Raw genomic sequence first — 8,189 nt, forward strand, 5'->3', positions numbered from 1 at the left:
GATCCAAAGTCCTCTCAGCTTCAGACCTTATTATTGGGCCAAGCTGATGACCTAGCAGGGGCTTCGGACACTAGTTCCAAATGCTCGGTTCGGAACCATGTGTCTCCACAAGGGACCTACCACAACAGCCCTCCTTTCTCCCTTGGTGGTAGTGAGGAGGGAGTGTCCTGCAGGTGCCAGAGCTTAGCTGAAGTGGGTGCCTGCTGTCTCTGCTCAGCAGGTTCTTCTTTGTTCTGAGTGGCATTGTTAGTGGGAGTGTTCATCTTCAGGATTGCCCAAGTTCCGGAGAGACACACCTGGCCTGGAAGACTTGGCTAGAGCTTGTGCCTTTTGCTTCATCTTTCTCCTATCTTTGAGCAGATAACTCTTTTTAGTCTCCAAGACAAAGACTCCCCTACTCCCCACTCCCCACACCTAGTGATGATAACACTGTAGAGGCCACATTGCAAGAACTGGTTCCTTTAAATGCCTCTAATCATATATTCCTATTGGTTAAACATTTTTTTGAGCACACATATCAAAGTATGTATTTGATGTATGAATAATTTATGTAGACCATCATCGGTCTATACTTTAAAATTTCTCCAGCTTTTGTATTTATATTCATCTGGGGAACTCACATTCAAGTCGGTATCTATAACCTAGCTGGCTGACCAAGTTTGGAAGCAGGTCTCCTTTTCATCGGAACAAATACAAAAGAGGGTTAATTTGTTATTTTCTCAGTGTTAGGCATGATCGTGTGTTCTCTATGAGTCACAGATAAGCCTGTGCCCTTTAATTCTTGGCAGGCAGAGCTCTGGTCCTGTTTTAGGTATATTAGTAATTCTTAATTTGTTTCTCTCTCTTTTCATTCAACGAATAATTAATTTCATTAATTTATGTAGCATACAAAGTAATGTGTCTCATTATGACATTTTCATAAACACATGTCATTGTATTTAGCTCAGGGTCTTCTTATAGCCCAGACAGGCCTCAAACTTGAGATTCCTCCTGCCTCAGCATCTTTTCTGTTGGGACAATAGGCTCACGTTACCACAGACAGTTTTTCTCCATCTCTTTTATTGTTGTTTGTTTTGAGACAAGCTCTCTGATAGCCCGACTGGCCTTGAACTCACGGAGTTGTTGAGGATGATCTTGGACTCCTGATCCTCCTGGCTGCACCTCCTGAGTGCTTTGGATTACAGTTACCAATGCCTTCTCCTCTGCCTTTTAATATGTGAAACAAATGAAGCTAAAGTGTCTCCAGGCACGGACATGTACTCCTAGTACTTTGGGGGAGGGGGTTAAGGTAGGAGGATCCTGAATTAGAGGCCAGCTGGGTTAAGCACTGTCTTAGTTTCTCTTCCCATTGCTGTGATAAAATACTCTGATGAGAGCACCTCCAAGGAGAAAGGTTCAATCTGGCTCACAGTAAGGAGGAGCAATAGCGGAGAAGTCTGCTAGGAGACTGAAGCAACTGGGAATGTCACATCTATAACCAAGGAGCAGAGCGCAGTGGATGCAGTCCAGGATCTTCTGCCCTGGGAATGGCTCCACAAAATTAAAATGGGTCTTTCCATATCAGTTAATCTGAAGAAGATAACCCCTAAAGCCATTCTCAGAAGCCCATTTCCCAGGCGATTCTATTGATATCACCCCTACTGCACAGTTGTGGAGACGGAGGCTCAGAGAGCTAAGAGCAAGGGTTGTTAGCAAAGGTCATGTGCTATCAGAGCCCAAATCCTGCAAGGAATGTTAATAAAGCAGGGAGCTGAGACATTCAAAAGACAAACCACAGAGTTAAGGAGCGTGTGCAGCTGGCAAAGCATTTCCTATGCAGGCTGGAGGGCCCGAGTTCAATTCTCCAAACCCATGTTTAAAAAAAAAAGCTGGGTGTGGTGGTGTGTGCTCATAATCCCAGCACTGGTGGGTAGAGATGAGCACAGCCATGAGGCTTGGTGGAGAGCCTGCATGCTATAGGCCAGGGAGAGGGTCTGATTCAAATGCCAAACAAGGTGCGGAGCTCATAAGAAAGGGCACCACCAAAGGCTGACCTCTGGTCTCCACAAGCACATATATGCACAGGCACATACATACTACTCACATGTAATATACACCCAAGAAAGCTAGCCACGATGAGCGTGTATTTCCTTAAATGCACTGTGCAGATGAAGCCAACGCCAACAGTTGCATGGGGTCCAGGGAGTGGGTGCTGGCTCACTCCTAATCCTGGTAATCAGTCTGTTTTCAGGGCTTTGGCCCTTTGTGCTGTCCCACATAGCAGGTATACTGTTTCCTCTATCTGGAACTTTTTCTCCGGGTTATGGCTCACTCCATGTCTTAGTTAGGGTTTTACTGCTGTGAACAGACACCATGACCAATGCAAGTCTTATAAAGGATGACATTTAATTGGGGCTGGCTTACAGGTTCAGAGGCTCAATCCATTATCACCAAGGTGGGAGCATGGCAACATCCTGGCAGACATGGTACAGGAGGAGTTGAGAGTTCTACATCTTCATCTGAAGGCTACTAGCAGAACACTTACTTCCAGGCAGTTAGGACTAGGGTATTAAAGCCCACACCCACAGTGACACACCTACTCCAACAAGGCCACACCTCCTAATAGTGCCAGTCCCTGGCCCAAGCATATACAAACCATAACACTCCATGAAGGCTCAGCTTGTACAATACTTCCAGGTCCTGCATCCTGCTGCTGCACAGGGATTCTTACCCTTGGGCCCAGAGAACTCTGAACTTTGTGGCTAAAATGCTTATTACAGGGCTATGATCGATTGTTAGGCTATTTGAGTTCTTTGTAGACTATATGCTTCACAAGGTAAGACCCTGTGTCCCTAAAAATGGGACGACCATGGAATGACCTCAGTCTCTCTCACTTAAAATGGTGCCTGGTACTAGTGAGTGCTCCACCAACACATGTCCAGTGGATAGATGGATGGACAGGGGGGTGAGTAGATGGGTGGACAGATAGATGGGTAGATGGATGGGTGAGAGGTGGATGGCTGGATGAAGGCATCAAGGGGGATCCAAAAGAGGTAAATCTTAGAAGGATTTCTATGTGGATGTGTAGTGTGTGTGTGTGTGTGTGTGTGTGTGTGTGTGTGTATGTAGAGTCTAACATGGCTCAGGCTGGACTGGAATTTGTTTTGTAGAGAGGATGACCTATAACTCACAAATCCCCCAAGTTCTGTGGGTATGTACTACCACACCCAGATTATTAGTTCTACTTTGGGGACAGGGTCTTTTGTAGTGTGGGCTGTCATGAGACATTCTGCCCATCCTGCCCCGGCCTCCTGAGTCCTGGGATGACAGTCCTGATTCTGGAGTGTGATTTTCCAGTGGGATCAGAGGGGAGATGAGTCAATGTTCTGAAAAGATGGGGTGCTGGCTACCTTGAGCCTTATGTGTGGAATGTTGGGTGAGTTACAACACTTTGTACATTATTACAGTCCACACGGCCCTGGCTGTGACTAGGAATTGCCAGGACCTTCCAGTCCAAATGAAAGAGTGGTCATTGTCACACTGAGCCCCCTGGGCAGTTCAGCTCCCTCTGCCTGGACCACCGTCTGTATTCTGGGGCTTCTTGGAAGATGATTGCTTCATTTCAAGTGTGGGTCCCTCACTTGATGCTTTGCTGTCACGATGCTTTTATTCTCTCCAAATGGAAAACATCTTTTGAAAACCGTTGGCATAATACACACTTTTAAAAAGATGTAAACCATATAGATGAATATAAACGGAAAGTAACAAATTCCTCTTCCTTTTCTTTGATTCCTCTCCCAGAGATAATTTCAGTAATAGCACAGTGGTTTGCATTCTTCTAGAACTTTCTAAAACACACATCAATGTGGATTTGCACACAACTTATCACCTGCGCTTGGCCCACTCTCTTCCCCCAGGGAGTAACTAGAGCAACTCTGTTTTTAAAATGTGTGTGCATGTTCATGTGTTCATGTGAGTGTGTGTGCATGCATGTACATAGATGTATATATGTCCAGTGTACATTCTTCAATCTCTGCTTTTGTTCTCTTTCTTTCTTTTTGGTTTTTGGTTTGCTTGTTTTTATTTATTTACTTATTTATTGAGTATGTTGTGGTATCTGTTTAAGCCCACGTGTATCATGATGCATACTTGGAGATAAGAAGAAAACCTTTGGTGTCAGACTTCATCTTCCACCTTGTTTGAGACAGGGTCTCTTGTTACTCAAGGCAGCATTCACCAGGCTGGCCAGCCTATGAGCTTCCAGGGATTCCACCGCCTCTGCCTCCAAGCTTTCTACCAGAGCACTTTCCTTCCTTTCTTTTCTTTTTCTTCCAAGACAGAGTTTCTCTGCATAGCCCTGGCCATCCTGGAACTTGATCTGTAGACCACGCTGGCATAGACTAACAGAGACAGGCTGCCTCTGCCTCCCAAGTGTTCGGATTAAAATCGTGCATCACCATCACTCGGCTTACTCTGCCTCTGCCTCCTCAGCACTGGGATTACAAACACATGCAGGCAGGTATGGAAGCCAGACACTGATATCAGTTTTCTTTCCTGGTCTCTCCCATTTTATTTATTGAGGCAGGACCTCTTGCTGAGCTTGGAGCTTGCCAATTCCAGTTTAGCTATTCAGCTTGCTCCGGGGATGCCCGTCTGCCTACCAATAGGCTATATTTTCCCTTTATTCCACTCTTGAGACAAGGTCTCCCTGTGTATCCCAGGATGCCCTTGAACCCACAGTTCTGCATTAACCCCTTCAGCCTCTTACAGCATATACCACCACACCCAGCTAGAGCTGTCCTTTTGTTTTGCATGTGTGTGCATATGTGTGCAAGCATGTCACATGTGTCTGAGTGACTGGATTATAAGCATGCACTACTGGCTTCTTTTAATGTGGTTTCAAGTGGGACTTCATTGGCTTTGACAATGTCAGTCCCTCCCTCCAGGTAGAGGTGATGCTTATAAGGCCACTGTTCCACTGATATGAAGAAGTCAGAACTCAATCAGCTCCTACCTAACTTCTTGATGGCTTACCCAGGTCCCCAGGCCTGAAGTCTGGAGAATGGCCCCTTTCTTCTCTCTCATCCTGCTGTTCCCATGTTCAGGGCTGGAAACTGATGCATTCTCCCACCTACAGCACCTGGGATGAGGGGGATGGGTGAGGGGGGAAAGAGCAGGGTGGCCTGCCTAATGTCTGGCAGCTGGAGGACAGCAGGCACCAGGGTTCTAGGACATCAGGACTTCTGATGTGTCTCCAGCAACCAAACTGAGCAGTGGACAGCAGTGGACAGCAGTAGAATGTCCCAAAATAGCCTGGCCCTTTGAAAACAACCAGGTCAGAAGGCAGAGAAGAGTCAGGAGAGAAAAAGCAGTTTAAACCCTTTGGGTTTTATTGAGACAATCTTTCCATCTGTGTTAACTAGTTTAATCTCAACAATGGAGGAAGCTGGGCCTCAGCAAGGGAAATGTCTGAAAGGTTGAAACAGAAGTGAGAAGTCATGTGATGTGCTCAAGGTCACACAAGCAAGAAACTCTAGAGACTGGAATCTGGGGACGGACCCCTGACTTCCCAGGATCCATTTCCTGCCACCCAATCCCCTGTCTCTCCTCCCACCTACCGGCCACTTGTTAACCTATCACTTAATTTCTCTGGACCATGGTTTTAAACATGTAATTTACTTATGTGTGGCTGTATGTGTCAGGGCACACATGTGGAAGTCAGAAAACATTACAGAATTGCTTCTCTTCTTTCACTTCAAATTTTTTTACTGTGTTGTATTTATTGTGCATGTATATGTATGTTTATGTATGTGAAGCATGGCATGCACATGGAGGTCAAAGGACAACTTGTGGGGATCAGTTCTCTCCCGACATGTGTAAACTCAGGTCATCTTTGAAAAGGGCCTTTACCCACTGGGCCATCTCGCTGGCCTTCCCCTTCCATTTTTAAATGGTTCCAGGGATTGATTGCAGGCTAACAAGTTTGCATGGCAAGCACCTTGCTGAGTTATCTTGCCAACATAGTCTCCCAGAATGTGCCACCTAGCGTATGTGACCATTGCAGAAAGGGAATGAATTGAGACTTCGTGTTCCATAGCGTTAGGCATGCAAACACTTACTTTGAGAAAAAAAGAATTCCTTTGGGAGCTGGAGAAATGACTTGGTCGTAACATGCTTGCCTCGAAAGCATAAGGACCTGAGTTTGAGTCTCAGAATCCATAGGGAAAAAAACCAGATATGGTGGCGATACATTTGTGATCCCAGATGTGGTGGTGATACATCTGTAATCCCAGTACCTGGGAGGCTGAGATAGGTGCATCCCTAGAGCTCGACGACAAGTCAGCCTAGACTAACTGACATGCTCCAAGCCAGGGAGAGACCCTGTCTCAAAGCAAAGGGTGGTGGTGGTCCCTTAGAAATGACATCCCAAATTGTCCTTTGCTTTCCAACACACTTAAGCAGGCACTCATATGGGAGTCACTTTCAGTTCAGTATCCCCCCCGGGGTACTTTTCTAAGCAATTTATGTTTGGAAAGCCCTGATTATGGTCTGTGAACTAGAATTCAGCGTGAGTTTTACCACAAACTACCTCTGCAGTACTTGAACAGATGCCTGAACTTGCTGAGCCTTGCTCTTTCCCCATCTGTAAGACGGGGCTTCTGTCCTTCTGGGTGGGTGCTTGGGAGGATCATGAGGTGTGAGAACACAGGAGAAGGTACAGAATAAGCATCTGAGACCCAACCTAGTTGGTATTCTTGTTAAAACAATGACTAGACATTATGTCGTCCTCTGATGCGTCAAAACATTTCTAAAATTATCAATCCAAGGCCACTCAAGTAGAGTGAGACAAGAATGGATTTCAGTCTTAACAACATGTCTCTGTGTCGGGAGCCACCAAGAACATTTCCAGACATTGCCATAATCCTTCAATAGTCCTGTGAGATAAAGACAATTGTGACAGTCAGCTTTAAGTGTCAACTTGACACAACCTAGAATTACTTAGGGAGAATACCAAAGAGTGATGTCTATACTGGATTGGCCTATGGGCATGTCTATAGGAACTGTCTTAATTTAACTAAATTATTATGTGGGTCCACTCAGCCCACTGTGGGCAGCAGCATTCCCTAGTGTACGGGCTGGTTTTATGTCAATTTGACACAAGCTAGAATCATCAGAGAGGAAGAACCCTCAGGTGAGGAAGTACCCCCATGAATCCAGCTGTAAGGCAAATTTTGAATAAGTGGTCAATGGAGGAGGGCCCAGGCCATTGTGTGTAGTTTCATCCCTGGGCTAGTGGTCTTGTGTTCTATAAGAAAGGTTGAGCAAGCCAGGGGAAGCAAGCCAGTAAGCAGCACCCATCCACGACCTCTGCATCAGCTCCTGCCTCCAGGATCCTGCCTGTATAAGTTCCTGTCCTGACTTCCTTTAATAATGAACAGCAATGTGGAAATGTAAGCCAAATAAACCCTTTTCTCCCTAACTTGCTTTTGATCATGGTGTTTCATCGCAGCAATAGAAACCCTAAGAGAGGAAAATCTAGTTGAGTGTAAGCAAACAAGCAAGTGACAATGCATTGTGTTCTTTTCTCCCTGCTTCTGACTGTGGGTTTGCCCTGGTCTGTCCACAGTGATGGACTGTAGCCTGGGACTGCGAAAAAAGATAAACAAACCCCTTTTGCCCTAAGTTGCTTTTTCAGGATGTTTTATCACAGCAGCAGAAGTGATGTTAGAACAAGCTTATTAGGCCATGATAGACTACCCCAACACAAAGCAATGTGTTTGGGCCCATAGCCCCATGGGAGATGCAGTCGGTCGTGGTAGAGAAGGCACTACCACAGGAGCATGAGTGAGACTGGAAAGTGGGTCATAGCCTCACCTCCAGTGACCTACTTTCTCTAGCAAGACCCCACTTTTAAATGATGCACAACTTTCCAAGCAGCATCAGAAGCTGGGGACCAAGCATTTACACACTTGAGCCAGTGGAGGGAGGGCATCTCATATTTCATTCCTCACACATGCATCTACTGCACAGATACAGAACAGCCATCATTGCTTTGTAGCTCCAAGTCAGAATTCAACCCAGAACCATGCTCACCATTCATGCCTTGTCCTCCAGAGGCAAGGTTTTGCCTCTCAATGGGTGAAAACTGAGAAGTGTACACAACTCAGGACTACTGTGCAGATCTTGATTTGGGGGGTGGGGTGCAGCGT

The sequence above is a fragment of the Mus musculus genome, chromosome 1, assembly GCF_000001635.26.
Source record: "Mus musculus strain C57BL/6J chromosome 1, GRCm38.p6 C57BL/6J".
NCBI lineage: Eukaryota > Metazoa > Chordata > Mammalia > Rodentia > Muridae > Mus > Mus musculus.